This window comes from Lissotriton helveticus, chromosome 3_1 (genome assembly GCF_964261635.1).
Source record: "Lissotriton helveticus chromosome 3_1, aLisHel1.1, whole genome shotgun sequence".
NCBI classification, from domain to species: Eukaryota; Metazoa; Chordata; class Amphibia; order Caudata; family Salamandridae; genus Lissotriton; species Lissotriton helveticus.
This window is the reverse complement of record NC_136061.1, coordinates 1,122,631,416-1,122,658,018: the sequence shown is the minus strand read 5'-3', so window position 1 is coordinate 1,122,658,018 and position 26,603 is coordinate 1,122,631,416.

Here is a 26,603-nt window from a genome sequence, read left to right as displayed (position 1 = left end):
CATGGGGAAAACTCCTTTCGACTACACCGTCAAATATCGCTTAAGAATAGGCATGTTTTTGCTGTTAACACGTGAGTTCTGAGTATCAACCATTTAACACCACTCGTATTATATGTTAGCCAACGATCACAATAGCTCACTCATTTTTTTTTTAATCATATAAATCACTTCCCATTTTACTAATTGTTTAGCCCGCACAATCACTAGATTTTGAACTAGACTGTAAATTTTCATATTCCATTAATGACTCTATGGTTTCCCCCATACATGATGGCTTCTCCCGTACTTCTTGGCATTTTTTATTTAACTTTAGAGTGATCCCTGATGAAGGGCATCTGCCCAAAATGCATTGGATTTTGGAAATCTCTAAAGAATTATGATGATGACATTTTGAAAATTACAGATGAATGGACTGAATTGAGGTTTATCTAACAAATCCAATAAAATTGAATGGATCGAAAACATTGATTACTGTTTTTTCAAAAAATCTTACAAATTTTCACCTCTAGGAATATAGAGGTCAAGAATGTGCACAGGGGATTCAACCTAGTGTGTGTTGAACTATAGAATCAAATTAGAAGAATGACACCTGGTGGATCTCCTGGAAAGGCATGGTAAGAAGGGACAAGGCCAAAGCCCACATGTCTAATAAGAAGTGCGCAACGGCCTTCAGTATCAAATGCTATCGATACTTTGTATTTCAGTTCTCTGCGAGAAAAGTGGTAAAGCCGTGTTCAGCACTGACTGAATTGCACGGCCCAATCCAGACACCTGGTATTCGAAGGTCTCCGGACTGGTATGTGAGCGACTACTTTTTTAATCAGAGGCCCATTGTGCATGCACACTTATTAAAGTTTGCTTTTGCTGTGGGAATACGGGGGTTCAATGTTTAAAGCAAGCCATAGTTGCTGCTTCTTTATTGTATGCAACTGACAGACATTAACAAAGCCAGAAGGCTGGATTTGTAGTGGGCATCATGTGACTTGTTGTATCATGAATCTGTGTGCGATGGCAGTGGCATATAAATGTTGGTTGTGTAGATCAATATGTTGGGCACAGATTTAGGGCTGAAGGTTTTTAGGCCACGCCCTTAATTACATTGGCCACACCACTTTGGAAGACCACCCTGTTGTTCATCCCATTTATAGACCTGGGTACCTACATTGCTCGATGGCAATGTGGCATGGCTGAGGGTTTTTTTTCATATGTACAGATATTGTATTTCCGAGGACGAGTCCTCTGGTGCAAACTTGTTGGTCTTCCATTTCGATTTCTGCTTGTACTTTTGGTTAATTTCAATGTGTATCTGACTACTATGCCATGACTTCATGGTTTGTGTTGTGCTTTTTGTGCTTTCCTCCTGTGGTGTGTGAGGGCTGACAGAGTTTCCTTGCATGTGTTGTGTTGCACCGAGTCTTTCGGCTAAGAGGCAACGGGACTTGCACATTGACTTTTCGTGTTTGCGTTTTTGTGTTCTGCTCTGCTGTGACATATGACTTCATCATACACATTATGACTCATGTGGCCTCTCGATGGTATTAGTTGTATGTGCAAGGCCTGGACACATGGTGAGTTCCAGAGGTGGCTGAAAAGTGCGGGATGTGGGGGTCATTTGGCTCCATGCTGTTTGTGAGGGGATACAGAGGGCCTTGTGCGAGTTGTGGTCTTGCTGTCAGGTCTCATCCACCCATCCCCAGTGGAAGAGCTAGGTACCTGTTAGAAGGCACTCTAGATGGTGTTGGCTGCCACATGACTGTGGGGTGGGCCATGCTGTTTGGGAGGAAGGTCGGGGTGTATGGGCTTACCACCTACCTGCGGGGTTCCTCTGAGACGGATGCTTGGGCTAGCCCTTTTAGGTCGTGACACCACCTCCTGATGTCACGAACGGTGCGTAGGGTGGTCCCTACGGTATTGGCTTTGCTGTGGATCCTTGCCCACAGCTGATTGTTGCGCACAAGTGGGGTGTGTTTGAACTGATTCACCAGGAAATATGGGTCTCCCCTGATTTTATTGCCTACCATCACTTTCCAATCTGAGCCTGGGGTTTTGGGCATTTTCTTGGTGGGCATGGTGCAAATGGGTGAGGGGTGCAGGATGCAAGGTGGTGGAGGAGATATGTGAGATGTGTGAGGCGTGTGTGAGGGTGTATTTGTATGGAGATAATTGGGTGTGATGTTGTGCTGTGTGAGTCAATGGTGTCCTGTCTCTCCATCTCAGCTTGTGGGGTTGCAAGGATGTTGGTCTCGGGACACGTTGGTTTTGTACTGTGGTATGTGGCTCTGTCCATATGTTTGTTGTCCTCCAGATGTCTCTTCCATGCTGCTCATGTCTTTCCTTGCCAGGAGCCAGTTGTGGTGTATCATTGTATCTTGTGTGATGTGATTGAGGGCACTATTGGGTGCAGGCACACGTCGGGCATTGTTGTGGAGTTGGTTGCATCTGCCATGCTTTTGGCCTATGGGCATGCGCGGCGGTCTGTCGCAGTGATTAGTCCACAATGCCAACATTCTCATAGTAATTGGGCGTGTGGTCATACCGCGGCAGGAGCTGCCTTTTGAGGCCGTTGGATGACTTTCCCCTACCACGGTTGTCGGATTTGCAGCATATCCATCCGTGGCGGAAGGTGTTTTGTGGCATCCGGCCGCAGCGATCGAATTTGGTGTACATTGCATCGTTATTTGACCAACGCACATGCCGCGGGACATGTGGGTGGATTTTTCGCGACACCATGGCGGACGGGCAGCTTTTCCATCCGGCATCGTAATCTGGCCCATAGTTAGGCAAGCATACCCTTGCCAAATTGGAAATGTGTGTGTGAGACACATATTCTGTGTAATTTTTCTCTTCAGGCAGTTACAATTTTTGCATAATTTTCACCCATGAAAGACTGGTTGGAGCAGAAAATGTCTTGCTGAAGCTGTAAAACTGTTATCTGTTGCGGCTTTCTTATGCAGTGCATGACCTAGCATACAATTTTCGTGCAAAAGACTGACAAATTTCTTTGTCCATAATATGTGTAATCTTAACTGAAAATATGCGATTTCACCCACCCATTACTATCACCTCAAACATTGTTAAATCGTTGTTATTGTGTCTTTTTCCTGCAGTTTTTAAGCTAAGTAGCACCAAGAAACTCACAATGAAAGTACCATTGTGGAGCATATGTACAAGACTCTATCGCCATGGGAACATCACTTTTTTTGACGTTCCCGTGGAGATAGGGGCCATGCCTTATATACAAGGCAGCGTTAAGCCACTTAATGTGGCTTAATGCTGCCTTGTACATAAGGCACCATTTCACGCTATGGATAGCATGAAAGGGGCGTGCACTGGGTGTTGCGGTGGGCTTTCCACTTCAACACCCATTGTACTTTACGCTGCCCCCTATGTACAAGGGTGGCGTACATAGATGGCAGCGCCAAAATTAAGCCCAGGGAAATCCTAGTCTTAAATTGGCAAAACGAGGAGAATGCATTCTTTCTCCTCTATTTTACTTTTTCCAAGTGTGCTGCCTTGTGCAGCACACATGAAAAAAGCAAAATGCCATGGTTTGTTTATTTACAGGAAGGTGTCCTTTGTTGTACATAAACAAACCTTTTTTTTAAAAAAGGGCATTTTATAACTTTCATGTGTGCTGCATGAACCAGCACACATGAAAGTTACAAAATGGCATTTTAGGAATATGTGTAGGAAGGGACTCATTCCCACACTTAACCAATCCCCCAGTGCACACAGACACCCTTCCACTCTGGTGCAAGGGTGTCTGAGTTGGCGCTAAGTTGTTAAACTTAGCGCCATCGCAGGGGAAAACGTGAGGCTGCTCCACATTCCTGTAAATATGGTGCAGCCATGCATTTCGTAAGTGGCGGAGCGTGTCGTTAAGCCCAGGAGGCTAACAACACACTACACCACTTCATTGTACAGTTCCCCCTTTGTCCTTTCATGCAACTTGCACATAATACCATCAAAAAACAGATTTAACAAAAAAGAGCAGAGTTATGCTTTTTCTAGCAAACAACACACAAATGATATCAATAACGCCTACTGTGCATTTAAATACTGGTATGTATAATTTGGTTGAGGCGCATTAGCTGAGCTAAAGGCAACTCTGTGATTCACACTGAAACTACTGCAAGAATTTTAACTATGGCATCCATTGGACTGATCGTAGTAGTAAGTAATGTTGATAAAATACACTCATCTTCAGAAGAAAACAAACAACAACCAACAATGGGCTAGATGTACGAATAATTTTTTCTGTCACAAACGGAATGATTTGCAAAATCGGGCTGTTTGTGACTGCAAAATTGGCTTTTGTACAAACACAAAAATGCGATTCAGTAACTTATTACCGAATCATAATTTGCGTTTGAAAACAAAAACAGAATCGATATTTGGAAGGGGCATTTTCAGGATGTCCCTTCCAAATAGGGATTCTGAATGTTATGTACTAATGTTTTGCAAACAAAACGTGGGCGCAAAACATTCGCACTATACCACCAACTCAAAGTTGGCGGCAACTCTTTCGCAATTCCTCCCCTTCGAGAATGGGCCACAACCTACTCTTAAAAAATTTAAATGAGCCATTTAATTTTTTAATTTTAAATGCATCCCATTTTTCTTTAAGGAAAACGGGCTGCATTTTAAAAAAAAAGTATTATTTTATTTAAAAGTAATCACAGACATGGTGGTTTGCTTACCCCAGCAGGTCACAATCCCTGTGATGCCAGCGAATCCTAGTGGGTCGCAAATTGGGAAACACTTCAATAATATTCATGAGGTAGATCCATTTGCGACCCACTAGGAATTGCTTAAATTGGAAATCAGAGCCAGATTTCACTTTAGTAGGTTGGTAATAGCAATTACAGAATAGCGATTTGCAAAAAAATTATTTGGTATTCGCTATTACTAATGTTTGTGCATCTAGCCCAGTATGTTTAAGCATACCACACATTAATGTTCTTTTAGAAATCGAAGTTAAAAATTCACAAGTATAAAGAGATATAATGCTCTTTACTGAAGGCACTTTTCGTCCCCTTCTGATGAAACATATCTGCACCGCTAATGTTTCAGTTTATCATCCACGCTCCAAATTTTAAAGAAAACCTTCCATGTTCACAATTCCAGTTCATGGTTAGCTGGTAGACTTATACTTTTTTCACTTAATCAGAAAACCGTCCACTCTGAGAACACTGAAATACTCTTTAATATTATGACTTGAGGCAACGCATGCTGTGTTTCAGCCTATGAACAAAGGAGCAAAGCAATTACAGAGTTAAATAGAGTCCATGAAGACCCAATAAAGCAAAATCCATAAAAATGTGTGAAAATTCTTAAGGGGCCTTCCATTGTTTAATTTAAGCCTGAAACGTGATTAGTATTCTGAGTCTAATTCAAAATCCTGAACCACAGAGGTACATCTTTTGGGGATTTTTAATAATCATAATACAACATTCTGTGAATTAGCAGCTGGTCTGACTGAGATTTCACAACTTTTTTTGCTTGCTCAAGAAAGCACTTAATATTGGTATAGTCGTCAAACTAACATTAGTTACACACAGAAATAGCATCCGAGCTCTTGTGCTCCACAACTCACATATTGCTAGAGCGAACGGAACCAGTAAATATTTGTGTTCCCATCTCTCCCTGAAGTCTACTGTACATGAAATGTATAAAACCATAGATGTACGAGTCTATATTCAGAATATTTTCAAATGTTAGTAATCATTTCGTGAAATATGTATTTTGCTCAGGACCAGCTCATAAAAAACTGAAAACGTAAAATAATGTGTCCTCGTTTACGTTCCCGATTAAAAATATTTTTTAAAGTTTTGTAGAATTTACAAATCTTCCAAGTAGTATATATTTAGAGTTGCATCAGTTGACTGTTTCAAGGCATATTCCTGTGACAATCAAGTGTTTTATTTCGCTGCTATTTTCACAATGCGGATTTCAACAAAGAAGAGTACAACTTTGCATCAGAGAGCCACTCTACATTATTTTATTTTTCATTTAGTACGTTTTGTTCAGGTGGAGAACCGGTTTCTCCTACACCTTAAGAATTCTGGAGGTGTTTCATTCCTTTCTTCTCCTTGAAAGAGACTTTTGCTTGCTCTTGACAGACATAAATCGCCAACCATTTCCATTGTGCGCAAGGGTCAGAGTATAGTTAGTGAAACCTTACAGTCTGACATGCTTGTGGGCATTCACAAACCCACCACACGAACCATACATTGCAATTCCCTCTACCCTGGCTTTGGAGCTCCCCCCGCGTGATTGTTCATTAGTACGGGATAAATCAATTTAAATCCGATAAATATCCTTTACAGAATACTTACAAGTTTTAAATATGTACTGTTTTGTCATAAAATATATGTTTATGACTAAAAAGAGCTTTGTCATCCAGGGTGTAAGTAATTGGGGGGCAGATTTAAAAGCCCCTTTCGACACATTTGCACCACCGTTGCGTTACTTTTGCAATGCAGCGGCAGCGTAAACCATGCGGACAATTTACAACTTGACGCATCTAGGCAGATGCATCACGTTGTAAAGCCCTGCGCCACATTATACCTTCATCAGGTACCTTGTATGTAGGGTGGACGTTCCCACGCAGGAAAGCCTTGTTAAAGTGACACAGTGAAATCTACGAGATTTCACTGTGCAACTTCTAGGATGCCAATGCGTCAATACAGAGTGATGCAGTATGATGAGTATAGGCCTCACCATGCATTGCTGGAGTTGAGTCATGCTTACGACACAACTCCAGAAATGCGTGACTTTTAGGCCAACAGATGCGTCAGAATTTCTGACATATCTGGCAATCTTTGCTCCATGGTGTGCCGTATTATAAATACTGCGCATCCATGGTGGCGTAAGAGCATCACAGACTGGCGAAGGGACACTGAAGCATCTCTACAGATATGTCAGTTTCTTGAAAATCTGCCCCGCAATTCTTAATGAAGAGGGATGAGAGCTCCAGTCAAGTAATACTCATAATCCATGTGAGGGTGAACCTCAAAAGTCCCCCAAAAAACTTGTGCTTAAAACCCTGGCAGCCTGGCACAAAAGCAGTTGACTTAAGTTAGATTTATAATGATAGAGTAAATTAATGCCCAAAATATTGATCTCCTGGAATGAGTCAGGTAACCCGAACAGAGAGCAGAGAATGCCAAAGAAAGGTCTCATCAAAGCAAGCTGCGATTCGTGGGGATCTCGGAAGGGAACTAGGGCGGTGACCCCCGGGCCCTTACCAAGCTCTGGATCTAGGTAGCCCTTCACCCAAAATGGCTGACACAGTTTTTCACAGTTCAGTGAGCCTAAAGACTACATAGCTGACCACTCAATCCTGGAGACTCAACCAGAATGCTTTTAGCAAAGGTGTTGCTTTTTTTAAGAGTCTGTGATACTATACTGTGAAAGCTAAAGACAAACACCCTATGCCCTTTGAGTGATCTAAGATATGGGTTTTCTCCGATCATACTGCAGTGATTAAACAACAATGCAAATCTTTTAAAGTAGTCAAGTCTAACTTCTGCAAGCTTGAGGTGCCCCATATGCATAAACCTTATGGTGGACAGGACAAAACTTTTCTTCACTGACCCCAAAAAGGCTTGGGACTGGGCAGAATTTGGAAGCCGCCAAAGGTGTGTGCCAAGAGCTAAGCTCGAAGTCAAATTGCCAGTCTAGGAGACTGAGAGGTCTAAGAATGCCTGGGGACTGCCCTTCTCAAGCTACAGTGAGCAGTGATGACACACTGACCACCATGGCAGCGCTAGTGTGTATGTCTCCCCACATGATCAGTGAGGTGGCTGAAGTCAATTCCAGCAAGAATGAGAACTCCGACCAAGACTCCAAATCCTTCACTGTGGAATTACCTCAACTCATTCAACAACTAGCAGATGACCTCTGATTTAGGCTTGTTGCAATTCTGTTTAACTCTGGATGCAAGGGTGGATCGTTTTCCACGCAACTACCACAATGGCCACTATCTAGGTGGGGGTGGGGGGGTATTTTTCCTTGTTCCTAATTATGGGGCACAGGTGTGTCCAGGGGGTGGCCCTAGCTGAACGGACCAGCCTGGCACATGTAGTTTCCTTAACGTTTTGTCACTAGGCTGAGCACCATACTGTATTTATGGTAACTTTGTGTGTGAATGGTTAGTCATACATACTTTGTTACTTTGCAGTGCATCTAGTTTGAGTTTTTGGTACTGGGCATTGGCCAGTTTTAAGCCTGGCCCTGAAGAGGGTTTTCCAATTGGGGTTTGTTGGGGAATCCGTTCAGTCACCAAGACATCATCCACAAGTGATTCTGATGTAATACTTCTGACTCTTTTCTGCCCACACTTCATATCATGTGTGTAATGGATACTACCATGGAACAGCAGCAACAGTTATGCATCCAGTTTTCATTGATTCAGGCTGTCAGGGGACTCTTTGCACCTTCATAACATGGCCCCTCCAGGGCTTGGGGAACTCAAATGAATATCTGAGCCAGGGAGGACCGCCTTAGGTCCCCTACGGGAGCGCACGATCTGGGAAAAACCCTGGTGTTTGCTCCCCCTCCCTGTTGGACCCATGAAGCAATCAGCTTCATAAGCTAATGTTCTATTGGTCTTCCACTCTACACAAGACCACATCGGTATAACTGTGAGTTGTACTACACATATAGTTCCTCAGGTTAGGGTGCGCCTTAGGGTGCGCATACCGCCGTGGAACTGATAGTAGGTCCTGAAGAATGCTTAGCTAATTGCATTTACAAGCAGAAACATGTTGACCAATTTCACATACTTAAATCGGATGTTACTGGCTAAAATACTGAACTAGTTGCATTCGTCTCACTTCTTTTAATGGTCACTGGTCAGCCTTTAATAAATTATTTGATAGGCCAGAACCAGTCACCTTTGAAATTCACTTCCCTTCTCACCATCACGTACACACGTATCTCAGCATCCTGCTCCTCTGTAAACCAGGCGTAGAAGCACACCAGGGAGGCATTCGTCCTCTCTGGTGGAACCCTATGATGAAGCATGTCACCGACCAAGTCGGTGAGTGAGGGTTCTATTACAAACTTGGGTGGCTGTCCTTTGCTGTTGTGCTCTACCAGGTATTTCCTGGTTACACTCTAGTCACACTTTTGTTGTTGTTAATTAATGAATCCAAATAAGAGACATACAATAGACACATATCTGAAAAGGAACGGGCAGATTGCTCTATTACAGGAGACACACCTCACACACCAAGTGAGCATGAAACTACAACAGAGGTTCAGTGGACAGGTCCATAAAACTGCCTTTTCTGCATACTCCTGAGTTGTGGGGGTCTTGAGACAGCTCAGGATTTCTTGCCAAATCACGGACTGTACAATAGAAAAGGAGGGGTGCTATGTTTTCCTCTTAGGTAGTCTGGCTGGCAAAACACTACATATAATCAGTCTATATGCCCCAGATGTCGGGCATTTACCACACTTAGAACATATTGGAACTCTCATGGCCAGATGTCATCACAACTCTTTCCTCATTGGTGGAACGTCAAAGCTATAATGGATGTTGAACTGGGCAGATCCATCCCGCTGGTTAATAATTCCCCAGTGAAGAATCTTGGTATGATTAGATCTGTAGGGGACCGAATCCTAGTGGACTGTTGGAGGGCGTTGATCTCTCTGGAATATAATCCGTTATTACTGACTTTGCAATGTGGGCACGGTATCACCAGGATCCCCACATGGAGATTGCAAACAGCCATGAGGGCCAATGTACTTTCCACCACACACATCTGAAGAAATTAACAACTTATCTGACATAAACCCAGGCTCTATATCAAACCCCCTTTTAATCTGTGACAATTTCAAAGTGTACATAAGGAGCATATGTTTGAAGTCTAAGGGGCAGATTCACAGAACTAACTTAAGACAAAATCCTAAACTTACTACTTTTGGTATTCACAGAAGGCATTTAGTACTAGTAAAGTCGGGATTTTGTCTTAATTTTGACTTAAGACAAACTTAAGACAAACTTAAGACAAACTTAAGACAGACTTAAGACAAACTTAAGACCCAGTCTCGATTTCACTCTGCGGGCTTCAGGCAATACCATTCCTTCACTTAAAAAGATATAATCTGTAGTTAGATCTGTAGAGGCTCCCTGTGAACTCTCCCCTACGCTGATGACTTTGTCTATGGGTGCTCATCAAAATACGACTAGCACTCTGGCCATACGGGGAACAACGAGGGGACTCTTCAATATATGACAACAAATGTGTGGAATTTTTTGAATGAATTGTGACTAAATATATGTGTATATGTATATGTATAGGGGCACTTGATTAATCTGGAGTATTCAGTGGTTTCTTTGGATTCTATGTGGGATATCCAGAGGAGACTTAATTAATTAATTAATGATTTTTGGACTGACTTGTAGAGTTGGAGCCGTTTTACACAAATAACTGAGATAAAGAGAGAAAACATGTACCTAGATCATTGCAAAGATGTATATACTAGGTATTGGGATGACATGTGCAAACTTGATCTGTATATATGTATATATATATATATGTTGTGTTTTTTTGTGTTTACAGTGGTGTGTCCCCCACACAGTGGTACCTCCCTGCCCTGACGAAGGTGCGGCCCTAGAAGGGCCTAAACACCTAAACGCGCGTCGGCGTGACTCTAGAGGGGGACGGATTTCCATCTGAATAAGAAGTTCTGATCTAACTGATTCTGCCCCCCATTTTTCATCTTCTTTTGTCACAACAACTTGATCCATCATAGTTGTACCAACTGGCCTTGATGTACCCCTTAATTGAATGTATGTTTAAATTATTTGAGAGTGGTTTTGTGTGAAAGAAAGGAATGTGATTTGAATGCGGTTTGGTATGGTGTGTGTGGGACCATTACCACGATCTATTTAACAATTTTGTATATGTTATGTTTTTTATCCTAATGAAATCAGAGCTTTATATAAACTTGACTAAATATCTAATAAAATAAAATGATTCCCTGAAAGTATATATATATGGGTCTTTGTTTATGTGTGGCTCCAATTCTAGTGTGTCAGCTGTTTTGAAATTTTAGGATCCTCCTGAGGGACATATATATATCCTTGGGGCAGGGTTCTGTGTTTCGTTTTTGTTGTTTTATCCCTTATAGCCTGACCTGCATCATTAAATCCCTACTGGGAGCCCCCTTCAATTTAGTTATTTCCTGCATACAGTCAAGGTAGTGGTGATTTTTTTTGTAAAGTCCAGAATTTGGTTTCGTCATACTTATTGATTATGATCACGTTAGATGTGCTTTCCCTCTATATGTGTATTGATCATACATTTGGAGTGAGTGTTTGTGAAAACTTTTTGAAGAATAGACCAGCTTGTTATTTAGAACATGACAAAGTATTGATTGTCATGATCAAATCTGTCTGAAAGAGAATATTTCAATTTATGATGGGGTCCTTTACTGTTAAAGTACCACTATTGGCATCTGCTTCGCCCCCCGCTTCTCTAACTTAGTGATGGACTGGTGGGAGAATCAGGTGGCCTGGCTGATGACAACCAGGAATATGTACAGAACATTCTAATATGGTAGAGCATCCCTATGGAGAGACCTTGAGATTGAAAAAGATCTGCAGTAATGAACAGGAATTGTCAAATAGGCCTCTCAAATGAGAAATAGATTCAAGATAAAAGGTTAAACGTCTAAAATGTTGAAGACTGCTTCTAAGAAAGTTGAGGCCTAAAATAGGGAACAGCTACTCTACCCCAATTCTAAGCCATATCAGAAAGATCAGAAGATATGGCTAATTACATGCTTCAATTACCTGTCTTGGAAGGTAAGGGACGTAGTGAGTAAACACTGGACTATCATTAGGAACGATACAGTGATCGGTTGGGGTTTGCTTGTAAGATTACCCATCACATGTAGAAGAGGTAGGACCCTGAGTGATGAGTTGACATATAGTTATCGCACGAAGATGAGTAAAGCTGATACTTGGTTGTCCTCATCCAAGAGGTTTTTACTTCAATATGATACAGGGGATGCTAGTGAGCAAGTATTGTTGTAACTGACTTGCTAGGCATCTCCTCCCTCTCCTTTTTCCCTCCTTGATTTGTTCTCACCCTTGCTTTTTTTAGCTATTTTCTGTACATGGAGTGCATAATAGGATATATGCTGACACTGGAGTCAGTTGCTCATTAGATGAGGTAATGCAGTTGGGGAATGTCCCTGAAAAATTGTATCAAGTGAGATTCTTGGAGATTCTGAGAACCACTTATTAGTATGCTATTCAACTCACTTATTAATTAAGGAACTCACCAAGTGCTGACATAATTCCTGATTTATTTATTTGTTTTCAATACGAATATTTGGACTGTACTTAGGACTTATAGCCTGACATAAAAGTGAAAATGAAGGTCAGTGAAAGTGTGTTGTTTATGATATATATATATATATATATATATATACATATATATATATATATGTATCTCACTAGTAGGTAGTTATAGTTAATATTTAGTTTCCATGGGAAGAGCGTTTATTGTTTTGCCAATAACTTTAGCATCATTTCACAAATATTTTGCAAAGTTTCCAAGACCAGTTTGACTCTTGCTTCAGCTTCTGTCTTGAAAGCTTTGTGTCAAGCAGAGGCTGAGAAAAAGAAAGGTCCCAAACGTGTTTTACCCATGTTAACGAAATGTTAATGAAGGCTACAGCCCAAACTTCTGAAACGGAATCACTCCAAATTTGGCAGAAAGGTAGCTGTTGGTCTAGTAAGTGACCTTTTTGTTAAATGGTGTCAATTTGTTCAGTAGTTGCTGAGTTATTGAAAGAAATTTCCAGTTATATATATATTGACGTGGAGAATCAGTGACCCCTTACGATCTTGTGCTGAGATCTGATTGTTTGCCAACACTTAAAACCAGGGAGTGTTGGCAGCCATCTTGTGACTCGGTTGAAATGAGTCACAGGGAAAAAGCAGTTAAAAAGAAAAGGGGGCAGGGTAGAAACACCCTGACCCCATAGGCCTCTTGGGGGAGTCGCACAGGGCCCAAAAACATTTTTTTAATTAATTCGGTGGGTGTCGCACTGGATCCGTGACACCCATCAAATTTCTATTTGTTAAATGACACCTGTGCTCCTGCGCTTTATTTCGAATCAGCCCCTGGGTGGACCAGGTCCCGGGGGTATATATATATAGAATATATAGAAGGGGGACGCATGGGACCTCCCTTTTGGGGCCTTAAAGCCATCTTCCCAGGGCATATTTATTGATTTATGTAAGGCAACCCCTGTGCCCTGGGGAATGCCACTTACTCTGGGCTAAATATGAGAAATGGGGGGGCTGTGGTGTTGGGTTCAAATCAGGCCTACATACGCTGCTAAACTCTCGAACACCTTAGTATAGAAGTTGGCACGGACACTGGAAAAGGTAAAAGACAAGTTTATTAAGACCCCATGGGGTGGTGATACATTCCTACAGCACCCTTCGGCAATGTAAGAAGTAGCACACCGAACATTGGTGCGCGACCTCTTTTATACAGTTTAATAGTAATAAAAAGATAGGCGGTTACAAGTTACACATTTTAGGTACATATAAGGTCATTTTTGGAACACAGCCAACGTGTGGGAGGAGTTTCAACAGCACTGGTCAGTTAGTGTGAACATTCCTAAAGAGTGACCAATTGGTGCGTAATGCGCATGTGCGCTTGACCAGTACTAAAAATAGCCTGTTGCCGAGCAGACTAGTGACCATGGGTATCGAGAAAGGACGAAAGGGCACACTGACCACGAGGCAGCGTGTTCATAGGAAACGGAAGTCAGAGGGATTCAAAATGGCCCCCGTTCGTTTTGGTCAAGTTAACAGAAAAGACCGTGTAGCTGTGCTAAACGCTAACTCAGGAGCTGCCAAAACACGACAGACGGCCCTTTTAGCGTTTAGCAAAAGCTACCTCATAGTGGACATAGTCAGAATGTTCATCCTCAATGTTAATAGCCATTATTTTCAATACTTCATCATTGATCAGTTTCTCTTGCTTAACAATAGCTCGTTTGGACGGAATACAGGCTGTGATACATACAGAACATAATGTAGGGCCACATTGAATACATAGACAAAGAAAAAATAGTACTCCAATAAAAACACAGAGAATCGTTAATAATTTCCAACCCCAAGTACTGAGCAGGGTCCAGAACCAACCAGAAAAGGTCCATGTTCCATTTTCTGGGTGGATCTCAGCAGCTATCTTATGTAATTTTGTAATTGAATCATATACAGAAGGTGAGTTATCTGGTACGTACACGCAACAACTACTTCCGATGACGCGGCATGCTCCACCCCTATCAGCCAGTATCACATCTAAAACCATTCAATTCTGGAGCGCTACAATTCTGGTAATTTGTAATTCTTCAGTAATATTCCCTAAAGCAGAGGCAGTTTCATTGGCGACGGCTTCCACCACACGTGTAAGCCGCCTTATCTTCCTGCTATTCAGTGCAGCTCCTACAAATGAAAATAACCCCAAATTAAAATCTACATATTGTTGTAAAGTGGTATCAGTCTGGTCTATTTCATCAAGATCTATTGTTCGTTTCACTCTATTCAATATGAAATCATGGTACAAAACATAATCATTGTGATACATGGGAGGAGCAATAAACACAGGTGGTAATACAAACGCTATATAACACGTTCCCAACCATCCCAATGGTAGACGATGGTATCCCTTATTTCCACAAATGAAATATGTGTTATGTGAAGCTACAAATGCAATTCCAGTCGGTGTATCAAAGGTAAGCGTAATATTACATTCACTGCGGCCTACAGGGATTGTACCTTTATTTCTAATACACAAATCTGCTTTTGTATCGATAACGGTTATTATATGCATGCTCGTCACATTTATAAGTCTTTGATTCGTATATACACGAGGTGTAGAAACATTGTCCGGACGATATTCTTCCCATTCGAATTTAGTTCCTTCAGCGTGTGGATAGCCATCTTTATCGTTATAGCATATTTTATTCAATCGAAAAAGTAGTCCACCTTTCGTTGGCCATCGTAGAGTAAAAAGAAGAGTGTACCAAGCATGACAAGAACCATTATGAGAAAACGGGAGAGGAATGAGTGGTGTTCCTCCTTTCTTCTGATGTCCGGGCAACATTCCACACACCCAACAATTGGACGTATTGGTCATATTATGAGTATGATGCAAAATCTTAATAAAGCTGTTGTTCAAATAAGTCTGCCTATGTCTTTCTTCGTGAAAAGGCAGAGTGAAATGAAAATGTTCAGACGGGCTTGGAGTGGTGGGCAGTAAATGTTCTCGTACAGGAAACAACAGTTCTATAGTCCAAGCTAATACTGCGATCATCACTACAGTCAAAACAAACAAAACAGCACCAAGAATTCTCCTCTTTCGTGTCGAAGGAGAGGCCATAGTTCATAAAACAATACTTCTTCAAAAACAACACTACGCGGGGAAAAATAAAACGATGGTTCTGAACCGAGGCTGCCGTTGATTTGTTCTCCGGGATTCAAGACGGGTGTCGCTACACTGGGCAGAACTGATCCCCCCCCTTGATATTCCCGGCTTCCGTTTCACAAACCTCAGAGCGGTCACCAACCAGTTTCAAAAAGAGCACAAGAGAAATCTTATTTCCTGGGGCGTAGATTATATTTTACTTTATCAGAAACAACGTGGTCCGGGAAGGCTCCCTCCAAATCATCAGGCGTGACAGCTGGGCTCTTTTCTGTATCCAAAATCTTTCTGTAGTCAGATAGCACCACAGGGCTCACCAGATCCGGAGAGACACGTCGGCAGTGCGTTGAATGTATCCACCGTTTCTTATTGGTGACTCTCACGGCAGTTCGCGTAGCCAGCAGCACTTGCTCAGGGCCATGCCATCTCGGTTCCAAACTGCTGGATCGCTCAAAGACTTTGACCATCACGTGGTCCCCAGGGCGGAGATCGTGAGCCTCACCAGCAGATTTATCAGGGAGCGCCTCTCGAACCTGTTGATGAATAGAAAGCAAATCATTTGTTAATCGTGCCAGATAATCGTTCATCATTATACAAGGCATATCATGTATCAAACGAGGTTTTGGAACTCCCCAGATATTCATAGGCCTTCCAAACACCACTTCATAGGGTGTGAGGCCAGACCGAGAATGGGGCACTGATCGAATGGACAGCAATGCCAGAGGCAAAGCATCCGGCCATTTCAGAGATGTCGATGCCACTATCTTTGCTAGCTTCAGCTTCAGAGTTGCATTGTATCGTTCTACTAAACCTGCTGATTGCGGATGAAAGACAGCATGGAATCGTTGTTTGATTCCCAATCCTTTCAGGACATATTCCACTACTTTTCCAATGAAATGAGGGCCATTATCACTCCACATAAGTTTACAAACACCGTAGCGCGGGAAGTACTCCTTGAGTAGCACCTTAGCTGTTGTCAATGCTGTATTGTCTTTCGTAGGGTAAGCCTCAATCCATTTGCTGAAGGCACACACCACTACTAGGACATACTTGAGATTATTACAGCGTTCCAGCTGGATGTAATCCATTTGTAGTACTTCGAATGGTGCAGTAGGTGGAACAAACCCACCTTTAGGAGTATGAGTCCCTTGTCCAGGATTGTGCTGCAAACATATCAGACAGGTCTGTACTACTCTCTTAGCAGTGCTAGCAATGTCAGCATTTTCCCAAACTCGTGTAAGCAATTTAGTAATTGCAAGAGCTCCAATGTGTGCCAGTCCATGTGTCATTTGCACCATTGTTTGTAAATAGGCCATGGGTAGTTTCCATCTCTCCATATCTTTACTACGCCAGCAACCCTCATCATCCAGTACTCCCTCGGTGGCCCATTTCACAAGTTCTGCCTCTGATGCTGACTTCTGTATATCGAGTATTTCTTCTCTAGCATCATGCCACCGCTCAGCTTGTGACTTCACCACATACATGGGGAAATTATTGTGCAGCATAGCGGTCTCTCTCGCAATGCGGTCTGCAAAAGCATTGCCCTGTCCTATTTTGTCCGTCACCTTTTTATGTGCACTGCACTTGATTATTGCAACTTTCTTTGGGCATAACAGTGCATTCAGGAGATCGCGTACCAATTCTCCATGCATGATGTGTACTCCGTGTGAAGTCAGGAATCCTCGTTCCTTCCAAAGTAGGCCAAAATCATGCACTACTCCAAAAGCGTAACGACTATCCGTGTAAATGTTCACACATAGTCCAGCACTTAACTCACATGCCTTCGTTAAGGCTATTAACTCAGCCGCTTGAGCTGATTTTTGGGGTATCCGTGCTGCTTCTACCACAGTCTTAAGTGTCGTGATCGCATAAGCTGCGGAAGTCGTACCATCTGGTAACCTCACACATGACCCATCAACCCACAGTTCCCCATCTACATCTGGAAATGGCGTATCCTGTAAATCGATACGACCCTTTGTCTGTTCCTCAGTCAGAAAAACACAATCATGTTGTTCTTCCTTCTGGGTCTCAGCAACAGGATCCGGCAATAAAGTAGCAGGATTTAGTGTTGCACATCGTTTTAGTGTGATGTGCGGCGCCAACAACGTTAGCTCATATCCTGTCAGACGGGCACTAGTTAGATGCTGTGTTTTCGTTTGATTCAGTAACGCATCTACCGCATGGGGGACTAGCACCAACAATTTGTGTGACAAAACTATTCCCTCACTTTGTCGTATCGCTACTGCTGTTGCTGCAACTGCTCGAAAACATCCAGGCAATCCTCGGGCCACAGGGTCGAGTACCGCCGAGAAGTATGCACAAGGCCTTTGTTTGTCTCCGTGTGTCTGCACTAACATTGACAATGCGCACCCATCCTTCTCGTGTACATATAATGTAAAGATCTTCGTGTAATCAGGTGTACCCAACACTGGTGCAGAACAAAGAGCTTGTCTCAATTGCTCAAAAGCATTCTGACATTCATCCGTCCATTCAATGGAAATCAGTGTATCTTTAGACAACAATGCCAACAATGGTTTAACAATATGCGAAAAACCCAATATCCATTGCCTACAAAAAGACGTCAAACCTATAAAAGCGCGAACATCTTTCTGAGTGCGAGGGACTGGGGTATCTAATATTGCTTGAATTCGATCTGGTGTCAATGCACGGCCCTCCTTAGACAAAAGATGACCGAGGTAGGTCACCTTTGGTCTACAATATTGTAGCTTTTTCTTCGAAACTTTATGATTATGTTTGGCCAGGAAGGAAAGCAAGGAAAAGGTACTCTTTTCACATTGTTCTGGCGTGTCTGCAGCAAGTAAGATATCGTCTACATATTGAATGAGAACCACTCCCTCTTGTAAGTCAAAGGAATCAAGCTGTCTTTTTAATGCTTGACTATAAATGCTAGGACTTTCAGTATAGCCTTGAGGAACTCGACAGAATCTGTACGATTTATTATTTAATGTAAAGCCGAATAGATATCGACTGTCAGGATGTACAGGGATCGAAAAGAAGGCATTCTTCAAATCAATGACTGTAAAAGTAGTTGCCGTCGGTGGAACCAACGTAAGCAATGTGGTGATGTCAGACACCACCGGGTACTGAGGCACTACTATCTTGTTTATTTCCCTCAAATCAATAATGAAACGGTAAACCTTAGCATCTGTATCTCTCTTAAGGATCGGTAAAATTGGACTATTGCAAACATTGTAAGGAACTTCCTCGACTACTCCTGCCAAAATCAAATCATTTACAATGTGTATTAAAGCAAGTTCACCTTCTCTAGAAATCTTATATTGCGGGACACGTGGCAGAGATACTCCCTCCTTTACAGTAATACGCACTGGAGGAATGATCATTCGCCCTACATCCGTGTCAGAAGTGGCCCACAATGTTTTTGGTAAGGAGGCCAATACTTCAGATTCATGGAGAAAACACACTCGCTCAAAGTCTGGGTAATTCTCATTCAACACAACTCGCACTCCTTCTGGGGCACAGCGAATAGTAGCTCGAAAGTGTTTTAACATATCGAGTCCAATAATATTATCTGGTGTATCTGGAGACAACAAAAAGGGACAAGGGGCAGCAAATTTATCGACATGAAATGCAACTGGTTGAGACAATGGGCTAGAAGTAGGTGTTCCATCGAACCCTATTGCTGTAATTACCTCGCCAGACAGGGGAGCCCTTGGAACCAAGTATTTGGACAAAGCGCTACGAGTAGCTCCTGTATCGACCAGAAATTGATCAGTGGAACCCAGAACATGTGCTTCTATGTATGGACCCCTCTGATCAACTGGTACCTCAACCGATTCCACACCCCATCCTACGCAATCCTATGCGTAATGCTCATCCCGTAGTTCAGCAGGACCACCCTCATTTATCTGATATTGATTGCGATTATCAAACGTATTATAATCTGACTGACCACGACCCCTCGCTCCATATCCCCCACGATCATTCGTGCCATAACCTCCTCTTGACCCTCCATAATAACTTCTAGACCTTCCACTTCCTCGCCCCCTCAAATTACGCTGCTCTCGAAACACCGGACAGTCTGCAATCCAATGCCCAAACTGTTTGCAGTATGCACATTGATTCACAGAAATGTCAGAACGAGGGGGAGGAGCATTACTGTACGATCCTCGTCCCCCTCTAGTGTTCCCTCTCGTAGCCTGAACCTGAGCTAACATTACCTTCGTTTTCAATTCCTTCGCCTTCTTTTCACTACTTTCTTTCGCCTCCAATTCCTGTCTTTCATAATATTGAGCCATAGTCAATAAAGAAACTGGGGTCGCTGTGGTCCATGAACTTTCACTCGTTTTCAATCGTTTCGCAATCTCCGGTAGGAGATTAGCCACATACTTATCAACAAATAAATGCCTGCCAGTATCTTCTGTCAATAATTGACCACTGTAATCATGGAACGCTTCCTCGAAGCGAGAGAAAAAATCGGAAACTGATTCATCCGCTTTCTGCTTACAAGAGGCTAATATAGTCCAATCAATCTTTTTAGCGGGAGCAAGAGTCTTTAGTTTTGTTAGTATGGCCCCTGGAAGGTCTAATATTAATTGACACGGCTTACATGCTGGTTCTCTATCTAAATCAGCCTGAACAAGATCTTTCCAAGTGGCCCCGAGAGTCGTGAGGTCATCAAACCTACGAATCGCTCTCCACATGTCAGGGGGCAATATCAACCCGAAAAATAGATCAATATCAACTAACGTCATGATACACGAAGAAATTGCACTTTCAACATTTTCATAGAAAGCCGCAGGATTTTTACGGGGATCAGGTAACGCATTCTTCAGTGCCATAACATCTGCTCTATTCCAAGGCGTATAAACCCAGTTACATACAAAATACCCTTTCGCGTCTTTTGATCTCTTATCATCATCTGTGCCATCCCCTTTATGAGGGACATATAAAGGCGCAGCTTCTCGCATAGGTCTAACATTAATCGCAGCGATCTTATCTGTTTCAAAGATAGGGCATTCTTTGGATATCCCCGTCGCTCCGGACGTAGACGAATTCTTCGACTTTTCCAACTCCCGTAGTTGTGTCGCCTCATTACGCAGTTCAATCAAACGTTTGAAGAAGTCGTCCGCATCTGAAAGAACAAAAAGACCTTTACGAAAATTCTCACGACCCTTGGATATCTCCTTTGGTTCTAACTCGAGAGAATATTTTCTATACCGCTCAACAACTTCATCTCCAAAATGATCTAAAAAATACAGTCGTTCTTTATCAGGCCACTGTTCCATTTGTTCAGTAACGTCAGAAACAGTAACAGCATTAGTATTTAATTTCCGTGCAAATGAACGTAATTCCGCAGCTCGTTCCGCATGTAACCTGGTACGCTGTGTTCGATCACTATCCTCGTCCGAGTCCTCGTTCGGAGCCGTAGGTACGACATACGGAGGCGGACACCGATCTAGTAATGAAAAATCATCCGTTTCATTAGTAAGGACTGGATAAAAAGGACGCCTGATAGGGAATTGACCATTAACCTGTAAATTTCGTTCTCGTCTCTCCCTCTCTTTCTTTTCCTGTAATTCCTTCTCCTGTAGCTGTAAAGCTTTGTCACGTGCAGCCTTCCGCTGCACTTTCTCCGCCAAGGCTTCCTCACGCTTCGCTCGTTCACGCACCTCTTTCTCCCACATACGCACACAATCAAACATATCTTGTCTAGACCTTCGCTGAAACAAACACTGTTCTACATACTGTACCTTTCGAAGGTCAAACGACCCATATAGTGGCCACTGTAATTCACGATCAGTTTTAGTATACTTATGCCATAATGTACTATACATTATTGGTGGAATACCGAATTTTACATACATGTCACGATTTGGAGTCCCCTCTGGGGGAGCCGGCTGTTTTGCACTTAATCGATAATTGGTACCATTTTCAGAACAGCACATCCTACGGAGTGTGCTAAAAACAGGCATGTTTCAAAAAGTACCACAAAGCGTGATACTACAAAATGTCACCTAACACGGTGCACTGTTCAAATCAAATAAATCAGAGAAATATCCCTACATGCCTGCCTATGTGAGGTGCACTTCACATATTCAAATTCAAATTCAAAGATTCAAAACGTTAGCTAACGAATTCAAATTCAAAGTTTCAAAAAGCCACAGTAAGTGTCAGTAGACTACCTCACCACTTAAAAGCTTACCAAATATTTTCAAACGTCCAAAGTCCAACTGCCAAGTTCTGTGGTCAAATCAGCCAAAACGGCACATCACGACAATCCAAGATCAGAATCTCAGTCGAGGACCGGCGCCACCTGGAAGGTCAGATCGGAAGGAAGGGAAAACACACCGTGGGTGCCGAGACTCGGGTCACTCAATGGCAGCGATCGCGTCCATGGCGAGTTTCCTAACCTTCGTCACGACCTCTCCTTCGGGCATCCGAGTCGCCGATGAGTCCCTTCGTGGTCGCCAATTGTGGTGTTGGGTTCAAATCAGGCCTACATACGCTGCTAAACTCTCGAACACCTTAGTATAGAAGTTGGCACGGACACTGGAAAAGGTAAAAGACAAGTTTATTAAGACCCCATGGGGTGGTGATACATTCCTACAGCACCCTTCGGCAATGTAAGAAGTAGCACACCGAACATTGGTGCGCGACCTCTTTTATACAGTTTAATAGTAATAAAAAGATAGGCGGTTACAAGTTACACATTTTAGGTACATATAAGGTCATTTTTGGAACACAGCCAACGTGTGGGAGGAGTTTCAACAGCACTGGTCAGTTAGTGTGAACATTCCTAAAGAGTGACCAATTGGTGCGTAATGCGCATGTGCGCTTGACCAGTACTAAAAATAGCCTGTTGCCGAGCAGACTAGTGACCATGGGTATCGAGAAAGGACGAAAGGGCACACTGACCACGAGGCAGCGTGTTCATAGGAAACGGAAGTCAGAGGGATTCAAAATGGCCCCCGTTCGTTTTGGTCAAGTTAACAGAAAAGACCGTGTAGCTGTGCTAAACGCTAACTCAGGAGCTGCCAAAACACGACAGGGCCACACGTACCCCCCTCCCCGCTGCCCTAGAGACTGACACCTCTCCTGGGCTAAATGAAATATTAATCGAGGGGGCTCTTGCCCCCTACACCCCCAGGGACTGCCACCTCACTAGGTCTATTGGCCATAATTAAAGTGGGGGGCCACATGGCCCCTTCCTGGAGCCATGCATGTCCCTGGTGAGCATCTTCCCCCAGGGCTCGCTTCTGCTACCTCCTGAGGTGCCAACCCATATGAGGTGTATGTTTGCTATGGCTTGGCGGTAGCATCTCAGCTCTCTCCAAGCCATAGCAAACTAAGCTCCACTTTCACCAGCAAGAGCATTAATAATGCCCTTGCTTTCTGAAAGCAGAGCAGAATTGCTTTTGGACAAAGGGCGCTACATGTTAAGCACCTTCTTCCGTCCGAAGGCAATGCTAGCTCCAGTAGGACGTGGGTAGGAGGCAGGGACTGCAGGGGCCTTCAGGCAGTTGTGGGATGTAGTAGTGGGAGTACTAGAGGTTGTATGGAGGTGTGAGTAGGTGTGTGAGGGGTTATGTGGATGATGTAATCAGTGATGTTATAAGTGATGTAATTTGAGATGTCATGAGTGGTATACTCAGTGACATTACTGATGACATCATTGATGAAATCACATATGACATTACTGTTGACATTGTCCCAAGAACAACTTACACACCCACTCACACCCCTATACACCCTCTCATACACCCACTCACACACCCACACAACCACTTACATACCCATTCCTAGACCCATATTGTTGTGCAGTGCCTATAAAGCTATGTAGAATCTGCACGTTTAGACAACATAGACTGAGAGATTGGTGTCCAGAATGATTCCAGACACCCCACCGGGCAGTAGCGGTCTGTGGAGGGAGGTCCGTGGGGCAGAATGGCAGGGCGGGGGACAGGCAGGGTGGGGGGTAGTAAACACCAGAATATGGATGATTGGAAGTAAGTAAACAATGAACGCCCAGTGCCCAGAATTCATTAGGATCCTATAAAACAGCCAAATGTGTGTCGATGTCAAAAGGTTTTTCCTCCACAACTGTGCCTTTATAATCAAGAGCAGGTACCCACATTCTCATCCCAAATAGGACCTCATAAGGGTTGACACCTCCTAGGGAACTTCTTGGCATATTATTCCATGCCCTCTGGATCCCATATAGGTGATTGACCCAACTACCACCAAGCCTATTACTCTTGTTGTTAAAGATTGCTTTAAGGAGCGACCCTTGACCCCACCAGGTAGATCGCTCCCCCTCCGCACAGCACCGCCAGTGTATCCCTGCCCCAGCTGCTGCTGCTGAGGAAGTTCAAGGCCCTCCACCACCCGCAGGCTACCACCTGCGCCTCATCCCTGGTGGCCAGTGGTAGGCCGTAGGTAGGTTTGTTCATCCTCCGCTTTATTGCTTTTATTGTATTGCCTGTATTTTCATTGTTGTGTCTGTGACTGCTGTTGTCTGTCTTCCCCCGCTGCCTGTGCGTGGTCTGTGCCCCTTTTTCTTCCATTTGTTCCCCTCGTTGTCCCCATGCTCTCTCTGCCCGGTCTTTCCTCCTGTACCCCTCGCTGCGCCCGTGTCTCTTCCCAGTTTTCCCTTCTGTTCCCCTCACTGCCCCTGTGTCTCTGCCCGGTTTTCCCTTCTGTTCCCCTCGCTGACCCCGTGCCTCTCTGCATGTTCTGCCTTCAGTTCTTAGCTGCCCCTGTATTTCTGTGTTCTGTAGTTTGCCTCTGTACCACTCGTTTTTCTGGTATTTCTGTGCCCTTTTGCCTTCTGTGCCATTCGTTTTCCCCTCGTTTTTGTGCCCCTTTTGCCTTCTGTTCCACTTGTTTTTTGTGCCCGTCTGCCTTCTGTGCACTCGTTTTTTCCCCTCGTTTTTGTGCCCCTTTTGCCTTATGTTTCACTCGTTTTTTGTGCCCTTCTGCCCTCTGTTCCACTCGTTTTTTTGTGCCCTTCCACCCTCTGTGCCACTTGTTTTTCCCTCATTTTTGTGCCCCTTTTGCCTTCTGTTCCACTCATTTTTTGTTCCCTTCTGCCCTCTGTTCCACTTGTTTTCTGTGCCCTTCTGCCCTCTGTGCCACTCGTTTTTCCCTTGTTTTTGTGCCCCTTTTGCCTTCTGTTCCACTCGCTTTTTGTGCCCCTCTGCCCTCTGTGCCACTCTTTTTCCCTCCTTTCTGTGCCCCTTTTGCTCCACCCATTTTTTGCGCCCTTTTGCCTTCTGTGCTACTCGTTTTGCCTTGATTTTGTGCCCCTTTTTCCTTCTGTTACCTTCGATGTCCCTCACCGCCCTCGCTGCGTCCCCTGTGGCCCCTCCGCCCTGACAGCCCATTGCCCATTCGCTGCCCCCGCTTCCAACCTCCCAGCTGCTCCTCCCTCCCACCTCCCCATATATGCTGGCCGCTGCGTGGCCACGTGGCGGGAGCGAAGGCAAGCCCGTCTGCGCCCGTCCGTGCCTGGACCGCGCCCAGCGCCAGAACCCCTGGCCACCGCACCCGCCATGATGACCGCCGCCACTATGACACCAGCACTCTGCACGCTCTCAACTCCGGACGGAGCCACACCTGCTTCAAGGTCGCCCCCAAACGCACACACGGCCCCTTTACCTGCCGGAACTGCAGCTACACGAGCCTCAGAGCCGATGAACCACTCGCCAATAAAGACCCCAACCTCCTCCGATGCATACTACTGAACACCCGCTCCACAAGCAAGCATGCCGTCAAGCTCTGCGACCTACTCGACACAACATCCCCGGATGTCGCCTTCCTGGCAGAGACCTGGTTTAATGACTCCTCCGCACCCGACATCGCCATACCCACCCCAGACGGCTACAAGATCATACGCAGAGACCGCATCAATGGAGTCGGAGGAGGAATTGCCATTGTCCACAAGAACAGCATCAGGGTCTCGACTAGCACCGACGGCGAGCTCAGCACCACCGAACACATGCATTTCCAGATCCACACAGACCCTAACTTCACCCTCAAAGGCACCCTCGTCTACCAATCCCCCGGACCCCACCCCCAATTCAGCGACTCCATCGCTGACTTGATCAGCACGCACGCCCTGACCTCCACCAACTACATCCTCCTCGGAGACCTGAACTTTCACCTTGAGAACATCAACGACAAAAACTCCACAACCCTGATCGATAACCTCGCCAACCTCGGACTGAAGCAACTCGTCACAATGCCCACTCACTCCACCCGCCACCCGCTTGACCCCGTCTTCTCCTCAAGCCCGCACGTCTCCATCAGCCACACCACCGAAATCCTCTGGACCGACCACCGATGCATCCACTTCGCTTTCCAGAAGCCCACCACACACAACCGCACCCAACAGATCCCCCGCGGCTGCTTGAGCAAAATCACGGAAGACCAACTACATGCATACCTCGCTCTCAGCCCACCCACCGAACCCTCCAACACCAACGACGCTGCCCACAGCCTCAGACGCTGGATCGAGGATTGCTCTAATACCCTCGCCCTGTTAAAGAACCCCCCCCAAAGAGACACCAGCAAGAGGGCCAGCTGGTTCACCCCAGAACTCCTAGCCTCCAAGCAAGCCTGCTGGAAACGAGAGTAGAAATGGCACAGTGAACAAACTCAGGACAGCCACGCAGCACACAAGGACGCCATCTGCAACCACCACCACCTCATCAGGGCGGCCAAGAGGACCTCCTTCAAAGACCGCCGCGACAACAATGCACACAATAGCAAGGAGCTCTTCAACATCATGAAGGAACACTCCAACCCAGCTCCAACACCAACGACATCTAGCCATCGCAAGCCCTGTGCGACTCCCTCGCCACCTTCTTCCACCGCAAGATAGCAGACATCCATGACAGCTTCAACACCCAGACAGCCCCAACGGACAGCAACACAACAGACTCTCAACACACCATCGACCATGACCCCCTGCTAGCCTGGGCCAGCATGAGCATCGATGACACCATCAAGACCATGCGCACAATCCACTCTGGCTCTCCTTCAGACCCATTCCCGCACCACGTCTTCAACAGAGCAAGCAGCTCCCTCGCACCCCACCTGCGCAACATCATCAAGCTCTCCCTCGAGACCGCGACCTTCCCAGAGATCTGGAAA